This window comes from Cylas formicarius, unplaced genomic scaffold (assembly GCF_029955315.1).
Source record: "Cylas formicarius isolate icCylForm1 unplaced genomic scaffold, icCylForm1.1 PGA_scaffold_1__22_contigs__length_36826433, whole genome shotgun sequence".
NCBI classification, from domain to species: Eukaryota; Metazoa; Arthropoda; class Insecta; order Coleoptera; family Brentidae; genus Cylas; species Cylas formicarius.
The window spans coordinates 12767251-12781707 of record NW_026844264.1 but is presented as its reverse complement, the minus strand read 5'-3'; the positions used below and the strand labels follow the sequence as shown (position 1 = coordinate 12781707).

Here is a 14457-nt window from a genome sequence, read left to right as displayed (position 1 = left end):
GTTAAGTCGGGGCTGTTGGCTGGCCAATCTATTGTTAAGCCGTTCCCTATCCAACCCCTGGGATATTCCACGTTTTTGCCTTGATATTTAAGAGGTATTTGTCTAGGATTATTTAAAGACGACTATCGCCTATTTTGTCTATTACAACTCTTTCTTGTAGTGAAAGAACTTTCATCAATCCATAAAATGTTTTTAAAAAAATTATTATTCTCATTACGTTTTTTTCAAAATCGCAAACAAAACTGCATCCTACTTTAACATTGTTCGGCACTTACTTTTTGAGTTTTAAGAAATTTAAATATTCTTTCAAAACTGAGATAATTGATCCCGGAGAAATACATGTCTCTTCATATACTCCAGCAATAGAGAAAACTGGATGTTCTTCGCTGAATCCTAATATGTTTGCCTTATTTTATTCATTTAAAACATTATGATTCCGGCATACCTTTTTAGCATTTAATACGTTACCGTTTTCTGCAAATTTCTTTAACCCCCTTGGAAATATCTGTTTTGAAGGAGCTCAGTGCTCTGAATAAAGTCTATACTGACGACGAGTTGCGGTTGCACTTATTATTCAGAAAGTATACTTAAGGCATATCACTCCTTTCACGGATGGTAAATTCGCGAAAAACCATTTTAACAATAATGACTTGGGCAATAATGTCAAATAAACATATTTTTATTTGTCAGTCAGGGCAATTATATACAAACTTCCTATTTTTGTCGATTTGTCAAAAACGAGTGGGCTAAAATATAAAGTGTGTTACATCATTGTTATCGGAATAAGATATTCTATTAAAAATATGTATAATCTACAGAGTGTTCCATTTAAAAAAATATGTTGTAGGCTTATATGCCATAATATTGATAGTGTTTTGTTTTATACGTCACTTGGAAAAAAAATTGGCTACTAACCCTACATTTTGTTATTTGTTTATCTTGATATCTCTAAAAACAAAAAAGTTACACCCAATTAAAATATTAAAGATAAATTGAACGCCCGGTACTATACGATCTGGAAACCCATAGGAGATACGAAAAAAAGTTTCTTACAAAAGTTTATTGCACTCTTCTGAAGATTTAAAATATGATAATTTTGTTGAAACAGGGTGTCTAAAAAGTGTGCCCACCGACATCAACTCCTTGGTTAAAATAAGGTCACTTTCTTAAGAACTATTCGAATTTTGCATAGTTTCGGTAAAAATTGAGGTTATGTGTTTTTTGCATATTTTGATTGCCCCATATAAATTTGCGTTGTGACGCTACTGATCCAGGTATTGCAACCAAAATTTAACCACAGACTAAGGAGATGATGCCACTACTCAACCAATTTGCCACTCAATTTACACAGGGTCTCCCAAATAGGTGACGCCGTTTTGGCGAATTCAATTAACAAAATTTCAAGATTTCCAAATAGAACACACTATATTTTTATTCAGATATTACTTGTAGAACAAAAAATAAGGTAAGTTTGTAATTTACCTTATATTTAAATTTTACTTACTTTTTGAGATATTCGAAGCTTAAGATAACACCCGCATTCAATTAAATTCAACAAGAATTTTCCCATATTAAGTCACTTGTCGGCAGTGTTAGGTATTTTTTAAATAACAAAGACATGATACTACTTCTTTTAAAGATATAATACTCCAGATATACGAATAAAAACTTTGCTAACAATACAAAGTGTCCATTAATACGTGGAAGTTTTGAAAAAAATCGACTCAATAACACACACTTCAACACATTTAACAAAACTTCAGAATTCATATATACAGAAATATTTAATAGTTAATTATCTAGCTTGATTGAAAATACCTAATAAAAATAAATAATTAAAGTTTATAGGCTAATTAAAAGAAGATAACAAATGTGAATAAATAAATCTATAAAACAAAAAAAACAGAAACGAATAACTAAAAAAAAACTGGAGACCGCATTTCTAACCGCATCACTATTATTTAATGCAAGAATCTTTTGTCTAATCTTTTCCTTAAAGTCATCAACTGTATAGTTATTTAGCAATTTATACACAAAATCCTTTAAAGTGCCCCACAAAAAAAAGTCCGTGGGTGTAAAATCGGGACTTCGCGGTGGCCACGCAATGTCACCATTTTTACTAATTATATTTTGGAAATTTACTCTTCAAAAATTTATCACTTGATGGCCACAATAATAGGGAGCGCTATCTTGCTGAAATTAATGTTCTCCCGCAAGTTGTCGGGCAGGTTGTTTAATTCTGGCATTATTGTATTTTGAAGCAAAAATTATATCCTAAAAACATTACATATATAAATTAATTCTTGAAGTAAATGCCTTTTGGGTAAATTTTAATTTATAAATAATTTAAATTTTAACTAACCAATAAATTAATAAAATGTAAATAAGTCCGAGAAGCTGTAGACAGGGCAGATTTTCTAAATTGTTCGAATCTTTTGTTAACTATCTGGCATCAGCATTCTTTATATGCTCTACAATAACTATCAGAACACTCTACGAGGGACCAATTTATTTATTCACAAACAACTCCTATACTTTGTCCAATTAAAGGAAAGCACAAAATATGACAAAAAGATCAATAGTAATTCGATTAGTTCAAATTATTCCTTACAAGCAAAACCCACTTAAAAAATAAACTACAGTTTTTTATTGTCATTTACATTAATGGTATACCGTCTTAGGTGTCGCGTAAATGCTTCAAAAGCTTAAAGCAAATAAGTCCAGATCCCGAATCTCGTTTTCAACTCTGTTATAAGTACAGCTACATCTGATAATTGGAGAGATAGAGTTTGAATAATATCCAGCTAATGTGTGCTTGTTGAGTGAAACTAATCAAAACTACATACAATGAAAATGGAGGTTTTCACTACAACTAAAAAAATTCTTTATCTATTAACTCACAATTTATAGTATTTACAAATTTGCGCTGTAGATTCTTCAGCAGTTTAATATATTTAAGATTGAAATCCAGACTGTCGTAGCCGTCGTAGAACTTTTTATTTTATACATATTTTTTTGTTTTAATTGTGCTATGCATTTATGTTGTTAATTTACACCTCTCTCAGTTTGTCTTTTTACATTTATTGTTTTGTGATAAAATTCCTTACACATAGCAATTTTTCAATTTTCTTGTAAGCTATATCAATAAGAAATATTTTTCTCCGTTCCGCTTAATCGCGTCTCTGTTTAGATTTCAGGCCATTAATCCCCTTTGTTCGCATGCAATATTCTATCGATTCGTTCATAATTTCCTCAAGCTATTTTCCAGGAACTTTTCACCCTCCGCGTTTAAAATTTCATAAACCGGCTGTGGCCCGCGGCTATAACTGACCGTCCACCACTGCCAACCGTATTGACCGACTGCATTGAAACTCCCACGACTGACCCGTTGTGTGTTGTCACATAAAGCGAGGCAATCGCTGAAGTTCCCTCCGTTTTTTTTTCAAAGAGGATGTAAATATCTGCCAAAGCTGAACTTCTGTTTATGGCGGAGTTAAATTTTTTAACGACCCATTTTGGATTTTTTGTTTGTATCTAGTTGAGTGAAAACACTCTTCTATACCTCGATTCTACATTAAATGTATTAAAAAGAACGGAAAAGAGGGTCCCGACAATTCCTACCTACACTTCCCGAAAGTAATGAAGAAAAACAATTAAATGTTTAGCAACTCAGGAAAAATCCTACGAAGCATCTTACCTTTACCACTAAAAAACCAAATGCTAGAAAGTGCAAAGATTATATATATCAGCCCTATGACCCACCTACCCCATCAAAACCTTTCTTAAAGTGACACACAAGAGAATCTACAAAAAATGCGAGGACCATATAATCCGGTTGCATTTTGAAACGTATTAGGCACAAGATTGGCACTCTTCGCAGCTCAGATTTTATTTCAGAGCCAGACAATACTATCGTTTTTGCGGTCTATAGATGCTGATTATACCTATCGCAGAATGCAGTAAAGAGTGCGACTTCAATGCAAGCCCTTGGACAACTATCAGGTAATCAACATCCAATACCTCGAGTCTCAAGCTATGTTTGTCTTCGAATATTAATGACAAGTCTTAAAAACCTAACCCTAAGATGCGTGTTCACGGCTCTCCTTTCCGAAGTCGAATCCTGGACATTGACAAAGATGTCAAGGCTTTCTATGTATGATATTATAGCCGTACATTGCGGATTTCCTGGGTTGATATTACAATAAATAAGTAAATATAATAAAAATGACTTAAAGAAACTAAAACTGAAATTCCCGAAAAACGATACAGCCTGCAGCAGCTTATCTTGCAGGGTAATCTGACAGGAAGAAGGGATGGAGAAAAATCCCATGGCTCCACAACTTGAAAAAATGTATCTCTGTCACTCTTTAGAGCAGCAATCAAAAGGATCAGAATGGACATGCTACCAGGCAACATTCGAAACGAATAGACCTCTTAAGAAGGACATGCCGGTAAAGCGTAAGTCTATGTGACTAAATGTGTTTCAGTGTGAATAATTCGAAATTAAGCATCCTTGAACAAGTTGGGATAAATTTTCTTCCTTCAAATGGAAACTGCAATCAGTTCAAACCAATATGATATTGTTGTCTTAACCGAAAAGAATCATTGCTCACTTCGCGCCAATGAGCTGCTGTTGCTACGAAACTGTGAGCTTTTGAACTTAACTTGCTAGTTATGGTTTGTTCATAGATATAAAAAAGTGACCAATTGCTTTTGAATGGGATTATCTAAGGGTGGTCATTAACATACAACAAGATTATTACCTAAAGTTTCGGAATTTAAATTCAGGTAAAATTGTGGTCCGTAATAGAAAATAACTTTATACTTACCTGTGCTTAATATTCTTTGGTTTGGTATACTACTTAGTTTAAGTTTATTAGTAATCATTCTTATTTCGTGTGTAATACAATGTGTGTTGAATCGTTTGCGAATTATGCAAAATATGTGCAAGTCTAGTGTATCTCAGGAGATGCTCCCGCCCAAATGTAGAAAACATTATTATATTGAGACTAAGGAAGTTATAAACAAAGTTTATTTGACTCTTATTGAACTTGGTGTCAGCAAGCAAGCATCTTTATAAGAAACGGCCATATTGACGAAAATTCCAACATCAACTGCATGGAAAATTGTGAATAATCCCATTTCAGCGAGGAAAAAAAGTAGCGATGCTGACATTGTCTCGAGTGTAGATGAAAGTGATCAACATATAATACGGCGTCAAATTTACCAGTTATACGAGGAACAAAGCGTGCCTACATTAGATATCTTAATTAGGAGGCTTGAAAAAGATGAAACCGGTGTTAAATGTGGCAGAACTACCTTATGGAAGTGTATTCAACACATGGGTTTTAGATTTAAAAAAATTGACAAAAGGCAAGTTTTAATGGAATCTTTTAGAATTCGGAAATGGCGACTGGAATATCTAGAAAAAATTAGGAATTACAGAGAACAACAGAGGCCAATTATTTACTTGGATGAAACCTGGTTCGACACTTATGATACCCTGGAAAAGGGTTGGGTTGACTCAACTGATAAGTGTAAAACAAACGCGCCATCAAAAAGAAGTAAAAGAATAACTATTTTGCATGCTGGCTTTAAAGATGGTTGGATTCCAAATGGACTTTCTCTGTCTGCGAAAAATATTAAAGATTCTTCTCTGAATTACCATGAAGACACCACCGCTGATTTATTTGAAAGTTGGTTTAAAAACAAACTAGTTCCAAACATTACTCCTAATGGCGTCATTGATCACAGACAATTGACTAAAACCTCTTCCTCATGTGACACAAAAGCAAGAATCCAAAACTACATGTATAATAACGCCATTTATTTTCATGAAGATTATACCAAAAAGCAATTAATTGAGGTTCTACAAAGCTTGAACCTACAAAAGGAATACGTCTGTGATAATTATGCAAAAAATCTGGGGCATACAATTTTAAGGCTTCCTTCCACCTTACCACTGTATATTTAATCCCATTGAACATATTTTTCACCAACTGAAATTTGCCATTCGTCATAACACTGTTTTTCCCCGTGTTAACTGCAATGTCCTTAAACTTATAGAAACCGAAGTTTTTAAGATCCCTCTACAAAGTTGAGCAAATTCTGTTAAACATATAGAAAAAGCAGAACAATCGTATATCCATATTGCAAATAATATATATATATATATATATATATATATATATATATATATATATATATATATATATATATATATATATATATATGTGAATAATTTTAATTAATTTAAGTAGGTAATAAACGACGAACTTTCAATAGCGTTTGTAGAAAAAAATTAAAGCATTTTAAAAGCAGAATCCACCACTGAACATAAATACATCATTACACAAATTAAAAGCTTTTTTACCATTTCAACGAAACCTGCAATTAAACAGTCTACACAAAATCATAAAACATTATCCAAACAGTTGCTTCCAAATTGTCGTACTGCTTAGGATTTTTAAGTGATTTAAAACCGACTATTACTTTATAAGTACACTTTTAACGTTCCAAATAAAAAGTCGACATTAAATCAATATTTGCATCAGCCGGCAAGCAAAGCAAAAGAAAGCTGTAACGAGCACTAATAACCGACGGCCGCCAAACGTAAAGCAAAATATTATTTATACTTAGAATGAGGTATATTTTTTGTAATTATATGTTATATTTCCGCATATCCGCAATACCGCTTTAAATTAAAAAAAAAACAATTTGAGGCCCATTCCCTATAACGATGAACAATTATAAACAAAAATTAAAAGCTTTTTTACATCTTTTTGCTTTAGAAAAAAGTGCAAATAAATCCAGAATGCCGCCCGCGAGTATAAACTTCCGTCACGGACAAAAAAGGGAACGGGACATAAATATGATGGATTGGGCCGAAACCGACGTATTTCGGGAAATGTTTCGAGGAATGCTCGCCCCGGGGTGAAACAAAACCGTGTGGTTATATTAAATTTGCTTGACTTGATATCTGGTATCCAGCGACGTCTAAATATCCAAATCTCGATCGTTTGAAGTCGGGCGCTCGGAGGCTTTTTCATCGGTAGAAATGTGATTAAAATGAGCCTTCGCGAGATCTCTCGAGATCCCGTTGCTCCCGAAAAATAAACTGTCCTCTAATTGTCTTTGACAAACTTCGATAAAAAGCTTTCGAGAATTAGACGATGATAAATGGAAATTCAAAAAGTTTTCGAGAAATTGTATCGAGAGAACATTATGGGTAAGTCAGTATCATTTAATGACAGTATTTGAAATACTGACAATATACAGAGTGCTATTTAATAACTATGCCCTATTTCACATCGTGATTTCTCAAGAATCTTTAAGGTAAACACTATGAAACATGTGACGTAGTCTAAAATGCATCGTCCTGGAGATTTATGAGACATAAGAAATTTAAATTTGTTCTTAATTTGCTCTTATCTGTAGCATTCGCTATCTACATGTCTTTTATCACTTTCAAAAGAAGGCGATTATGAATTTCACTTCACTTTTATGTGAAAAAAATTCTTTTAACAGAAGTCACCACTTTCCAAATCTATTACGAATACAACGAATTTCTGAATAAATTAACGAGTGTTGTGAAATAGAATTGAGTCTCGTCGGAATTAATTGTTGCACCGAGAGTGCCTTTAAACAAATTAGGGATTTGTTAAGAAAGTTATCGAACTAGGATAGTTTCATTCGGGCTAGAAACATAGTTTTGTTAAGTGCTCACTTTGTTTTGTTGTCGGCTGTGGTACAGAATGTTTTCTATATACATAAACCTAAGGATGTGATTGAAGCGTTCGTTTGTTTTAAAAATCATATACGTGCACGCGTATGGAACTCGCTCCGTTTGAAATAATCGATATATGTATTTTAAAAAAGTAACACAATTCTAATAAGGATAAAAATGACAAAATATTTGAATTAGATGCTACCCGATGGTCAAAATAAACGAATATATTTGGATCATTTACAGGCGGAAAAAAATACTGTGTTGGAACTAAAGACATTTCGAGACAAAGTACCCTAATAGACGTGTACCAATTAGACAATCTCTTCAGTGTTTAGTGGAACGATTTGATGCTAGTGGTAGTATTGAATATGAAAAACAGAAAGTGGTAAACTGGAAGGCTATCAATGAGGAAAAAGAATTCGAAAATTTATTTCAAGTTCACGATAATCCCCAGGTCAGCAGCCGTCAATTAGTTAGTTTATGTGAATCATATGGAACAAGAACTTCTAGACCGTGATTTTGAACAAAGGGAAAAGTTCTGTTCCATTATATACGAAGCAATAAAGGTCGGTCCAACTTTTTTTTCTAACATAATTTGTGGTGTGGAATAAAACACTTTAAAAGCAATTGGTCCATAAAAACTATAAAATATAAATAAAAATAAAGTATTTGCAGAATGATTTACCTCAACTTCTTCAAGAAGTTGATAACATTGAGATCCAACAAATACGGTTTCAGAAAAATGGAGCTCCTTCGCATTACCATCGGAAAGATCGAGAATTTTCAATCAGTAGAGGTGGGGTGCCTCTAGTTCAAATAGCGTTGCATATATTTTTTACGTTATCTTCGAATAAAGCTAGTATCAAATATGACTGATTTATCCATTGTATTTTTTTTTTGCAAATGTGAAAACTAGTATATTATTAGAAAAATTAAAATATTGAAAGAACCATCAGATTTAGGTATGTGTTGTACTGAATAAAAAAGCTGAAGAATCTCAAAGCGAATTATAAAAAAAACATATGTTTTATTCGTCGTCTTTGGAGCCAGGGTGTAAATTTTAAAATAATTTTAAATTGTGTATCCCGACAATTTTTACAAATTTTGTATTTACTTCTTTCTCATAACTTTTAAAACTATCTATCGCTGACACACCCTGTACGGTTGGAGTGGTAAAAAAAGAAATCTCTTTATGACGTCCAAAAACCACTAGATACCAGTTTTGGTTCGCAAATTGTTATTATTCAGGAGATTAAGTAAAAAAAATAAAAAAAAATAAAACTTGGAAGAAGCAATAATAGAAACGTTTTACAAAATAACATTTAGTAAATGACACCTTGTGTACATGAAATATCCAATAATATATTATTAGGAAATACTTTAACAAACAATAAATAAATAAATAAATATTTCGCCATATAAAATTAAAAAGCTCCATAAATGGTATACTACCAATTACACCGTTATAGACCATTTAACTTCGTTAAACTTCTTAAAATTTCTTAACATACGCATTGAAATCGAACGACAAAGGAAAAGAACCATCCAAAATTGAAGGATTACTCGTACGTCCTGTATTACGGCTCGTTCGATCGATTTGATAGCATAAACAAACAATAGATGCATCAAACGTTAAATTGACAGGCCGAAAGTAATATAATACGATTTTTACTTTCATTTTGCCATTTGCCACCGAATTAAATAGCTTCAGGCCTTGTACATGCAATAATTAAATTCGTTTTTGTTTGTTTTGCAAAACCGCATTATCGGATTTTATTAAATTAATGATTGACATCCAGAGACAACACGCATTACAACTGGTAATAACAGTACAATGAAATCCCATAATAATTAACAATAAACATTTGTAACGGCGAAAAACGTTCGAATATTGCGGCAAAATGGGTCAAAAAAGTTATTGTCGAAAATCATACGATATCCAGATAAATACGAGCATGAACATTATTGAAGAAAAAAATTATATAAAAGAACCAGAAAAAATTACAAATATTTACATTTAAAATAAAAAACACGGAGATGGTAGCAAATGAACGAATGTTCAAATGATCGAAAAACCCGAACGGGGGGCCGATCCACTAACAGCTGAGTCGTGACATATAGATGATCGAGTGACAGAATGTTTAGGTTAGAACCAGCGATTTTTACAGGGATATCAAGTTTGAAACTTGTTTTAAATGATTTATCTTACTAAGTTAACATGTTATTACTTTTGTTAAACAGGAATTCAGTTAATTGTGGGTAGTAAATTCATAGGGTAATGCAGAACAGGAACATAACCCCTTAACAAATAGTTTTTCACGACGACTTTATGTATTATTCATGCAGAAGGTGTAACGGGACACGGTAAAATTGAGTTAATATTTTATAGTAGCTCACAAAAAAGGCATTTTGCATGTGTAGTGCAGAAACGTCGTATTTTATAACATTATTCAATTTATAGGATTAAAGGTTAATAAATATATGTATATTCGAGCTATTGCAAAAAGATATCCCAGGAGCACAGAAACAAAATATCAAGCATCAGGAAAAGTTGAGGAGAACGGTGTATTCATCTTAAGGAAGGGACAGCATAATCATGAACACTTAAAGGACCAAATACAAGACAGGAGTTGCAAGCATGTGTAGAAAAGGAGACCAAAAGAATATATGCAATAGACTTGCGACAAGGTAAAGAAGTTATTAGTAATAAAAATATTTGTAGAAATGTATACATTACACTGTACGACTGAAACTATATAAGTATTAATAAATTTCAATTATGTTAACGTAATTTTAGAAATGCCGAAGATGCCTTCAACTCAGTATGTACCTCCAAGCAGAGGTGGAGGCAATCGAATGTACCTGTAGAACTGACTAGAGTTCTGGGAGCAAGTGATTGACCTAGATATTAGTTTGGTTATACAGTTTGGCAAAAAAGCTTGGCATGACCCACTTTTGTCGCAAGGTCGTGTATATATATATATATATATATATATATATATATATATATATATATATATATATATATATATATATATATATATATATATATATTCTCACGTATTGATTCACGGATGGAAAAATGTGATGACACTATATTCCGGGATATCATCCGTTCGCTCGAGCGAACGGATGATATCCCGGAATATAGTGTCATCATATATATATATATATATATATATATATATATATATATATATATATATATATATATATATATATATATGATGACACTATATTCCGGGATATCATCCGTTCGCTCGTTGAACTCCGACTGGAATCCTGCATCCGACTGGAATCCTGCAAATCTTGCATCCGACTGGAATCCTGCAGACGTTTCGCCAAAATCTCACTTGGCATCTTCAATGCTCGCGCTCCGAAAACACTTCGAGTGTTCGAAGTGTTTTCGGAGCGCGAGCATTGAAGATGCCAAGTGAGATTTTGGCGAAACGTCTGCAGGATTCCAGTCGGATGCAAGATTTGCAGGATTCCAGTCGGATGCAGGATTCCAGTCGGAGTTCAACGAGCGAACGGATGATATCCCGGAATATAGTGTCATCACATTTTTCCATCCGTGAATCAATACGTGAGAATATATATATATATATATATATATATATATATATATATATATATATATATATATATATATATATATATATATATATATATATATATATATATATATATATATATATATATATATATATATATATATATATATATATATATATATATATATGATGACACTATATTCCGGGATATCATCCGTTCGCTCGTTGAACTCCGACTGGAATCCTGCAAATCCTGCATCCGACTGGAGTCCTGCAGACGTTTCGCCAAAATCTCACTTGGCATCTTCAATGCTCGCGCTCCGAAAACACTTCGAACACTCGAAGTGTTCGTCTGCAGGATTCCAGTCGGATGCAGGATTTGCAGGATTCCAGTCGGAGTTCAACGAGCGAACGGATGATATCCCGGAATATAGTGTCATCATATATATATATATATATATATATATATATATATATATATATATATATATATATATATATATATATATATATATATATATATATATATATATATATATATATATATATATATATATATATATATATATATATATATATATATATATATATATATATATATATATATCAAAGTGGCAATAGGTAATTTTTGAAGTCTTAAATAAATATATTTTACGTTTATGAAAAAAAAATACTGGTAACTCCTAATAAAGTGTATAAAGGTAGACGTTACCTTTGTCCTAAAAATAAAAAAAAAATTGGACAAGGCACTGTGGATTGTATGTCAAATACGAGGAAATGTGGATGGAAAAAAATTATGGCGGAAATACCATAAATGTGTGTTATCCCAAGGCTCACTTGCAACTGGCTAGAACAAATTGCACAGTGAATTCAGTCGGCTTATAATCAGTTTTATTCCCATCATCAGCTGTAAACCCTCTATTTTGCTAAAAAATAAATTTTGTTGTGGACATTGTCATTCATAAAATTTTTATAAATTTGATTTGATAGACGTTAACTTTTACCTTAGCCGGTGGCTGTAATAAATAGGGGGGGATAATGACAACAAAATATTCAAAAGATACTCACGGATTAATAAAAAATATTCTTTTGAATCCGGGTTGCAACACCCTTCGATAAAATTGACCTATATTTTTTTGGAAACAATAACTGGCCGGATGCATAGGAATTCATGTGTCCTGTTGCGGATTTAGCAACCGATGTACGTCCTTTATCTTTAAAACAAGCGCCGTTTTCCTAATTCGTATTCGGATTATACCTATCATCTAGTATCGACTGTCAAATTGCTACCAGTTGACCGTTGACCGTCTGCTACATCGAGATCCCTCGTGAGGCGAAACTTACCGAGACTAAACGTCGTTCCGGAATTTCGATCATTTGAATATTCGATTATTTGTGGTGTTCCCTTTTACCGCACGGGTTTGGGAACAATCGGATGTTTTCGGAGATATTTCCCACGCCTTGAATTTTGACGTTTGTCGAGACAACACGTTCGGTAAACTTTTTTAAGTCACTCGTTTATTAAACACTCGCTCCGCTCGTGCCCAATAAACTCGTGAGCCAAATGCCGTTTACCGCACTTGTTGCATAATAAACTATTGCTCATTAAAAGTAATCGATGAGTATACAACATAATTTTGAAATTTTGACCCCTCCGCCACCCACCCCCCCCCTGCCGATTCGAAAACGCATTTAAAAAACGGTGCCCCATTAAAAAAAAAAGGAATTTGCTATCGACATCTACTTTTTTGACCCACCCTTTTACTGCACCTATTCACTGCAAAAAATGCGCAAGTAAAAACTGTGATGGACGTGTGCGCCAATTTTTCTTGAAATTCAATACCTGATTTTTAAATCAATAGTTATTCGGGAAAACCAGTATTCTTATTTAGATTTTTATACAATGTACTGTTATTAGAAGAACTTCCAACTTCTAGGGCTGGCAACAACGGATAACAACCTCTCATTGGTTTTACATGATGAGATTAATTTACGATCTAGCCTTTTTACTAATTAATGTTGCACTTTTTGTAGCTTTTGTTTAGGCCGGTGAAGCCAACTACACAATAGCCCAATTTCTTTTACAGGCTGTAACGATCCCGCTAATAGTGCACTTCCGGTTACAGTGAACCTATTTTTTGGAATCCCAAATACTTTATTTCCTTTTATAACCAACTTGCTAAACGTATCTGAAAATTTTTGCATATATCGGTGTAAACAAGAATATGAACGTTTAATTTGTTTGCCTCCATGCTAATTTTAATTTTTTGTGAAAAATGCCGCCGAATATATCACACATCTGGCATTTGCATTTTCATTTACTGGGGCGATCATTAGTATAAGTAATGCTCGTGAAATCGCAGGTTTTATTGGAGTTCGGTAAATCGTAAATTAGAGAATAAAATGGAGAAACAAAATCGTAAAGCTTAGGACAAATACGATATTATTAAAAAAAAATTACAAAGTGGGGTAAAACAGGTTGACAGTTGCAAAGTCTACCGCTACAATGATTTGGAAAAAGAGACTTGAGGTTTCATCAAATGTTAAATGTAAGAAATTAAGAAAATTTTACCAACAAGAAGTGGTTTGCACAGAAAAAGGCAGAAAACGTTCCTATCAGTGGTCGTGTCTTACAAGAAAAAACAATCGGGAACTAAGATTAAAAAAACAAAATTTAACGGTTCTAGAAGTCAGATAGAACGTTTCAAAAAGAGGCACGTTATCAGTAGAGCAAAAATTGTAGGAGAGTTTGGCGGAGTGGATATGAATTCTGTGTACGATTGGTTAAACAAAATTATGATAACAAAGACATTTTTAAAACGGATGAAATAGGCCTAGTTTACAAAATGACACCCAATCCAACACTGAAATTTGTTGGCGAACATTGTGCTGGAGGCAAATTATCTAAAGAAAAGATTACAGTTCTAGTGGCGGCAAACATGCCTTAAAGAGAAAAAAAAACGAATTGTTGCTGATACGAAAATCTGCTAATCCTAGATATTTTTAAAAAAATATTTACATATAAAGCATAAAACAATAAGTAGAGCTTGGATGACATCAGAGATCGTTACGTGAATGGAATAATGAACTGAATGGGAAAAACAGGAAAATTTTACTTCTTGACAATTAATTAATTAGTTAATGCCACCTTACATGAGTTCGAAACTTCAGCCG

At 32.9% G+C, this 14457-nt stretch overlaps 1 protein-coding gene across 6 annotated transcripts in view; it reads right to left on the bottom strand.

Moving 5' to 3' along the window:
* LOC132697015 (muscleblind-like protein 2a) overlaps window positions 1-14457 on the bottom strand; it is a 471687-nt gene that overhangs the window by 382363 nt on the left and 74867 nt on the right. The window lies entirely within an intron of this gene.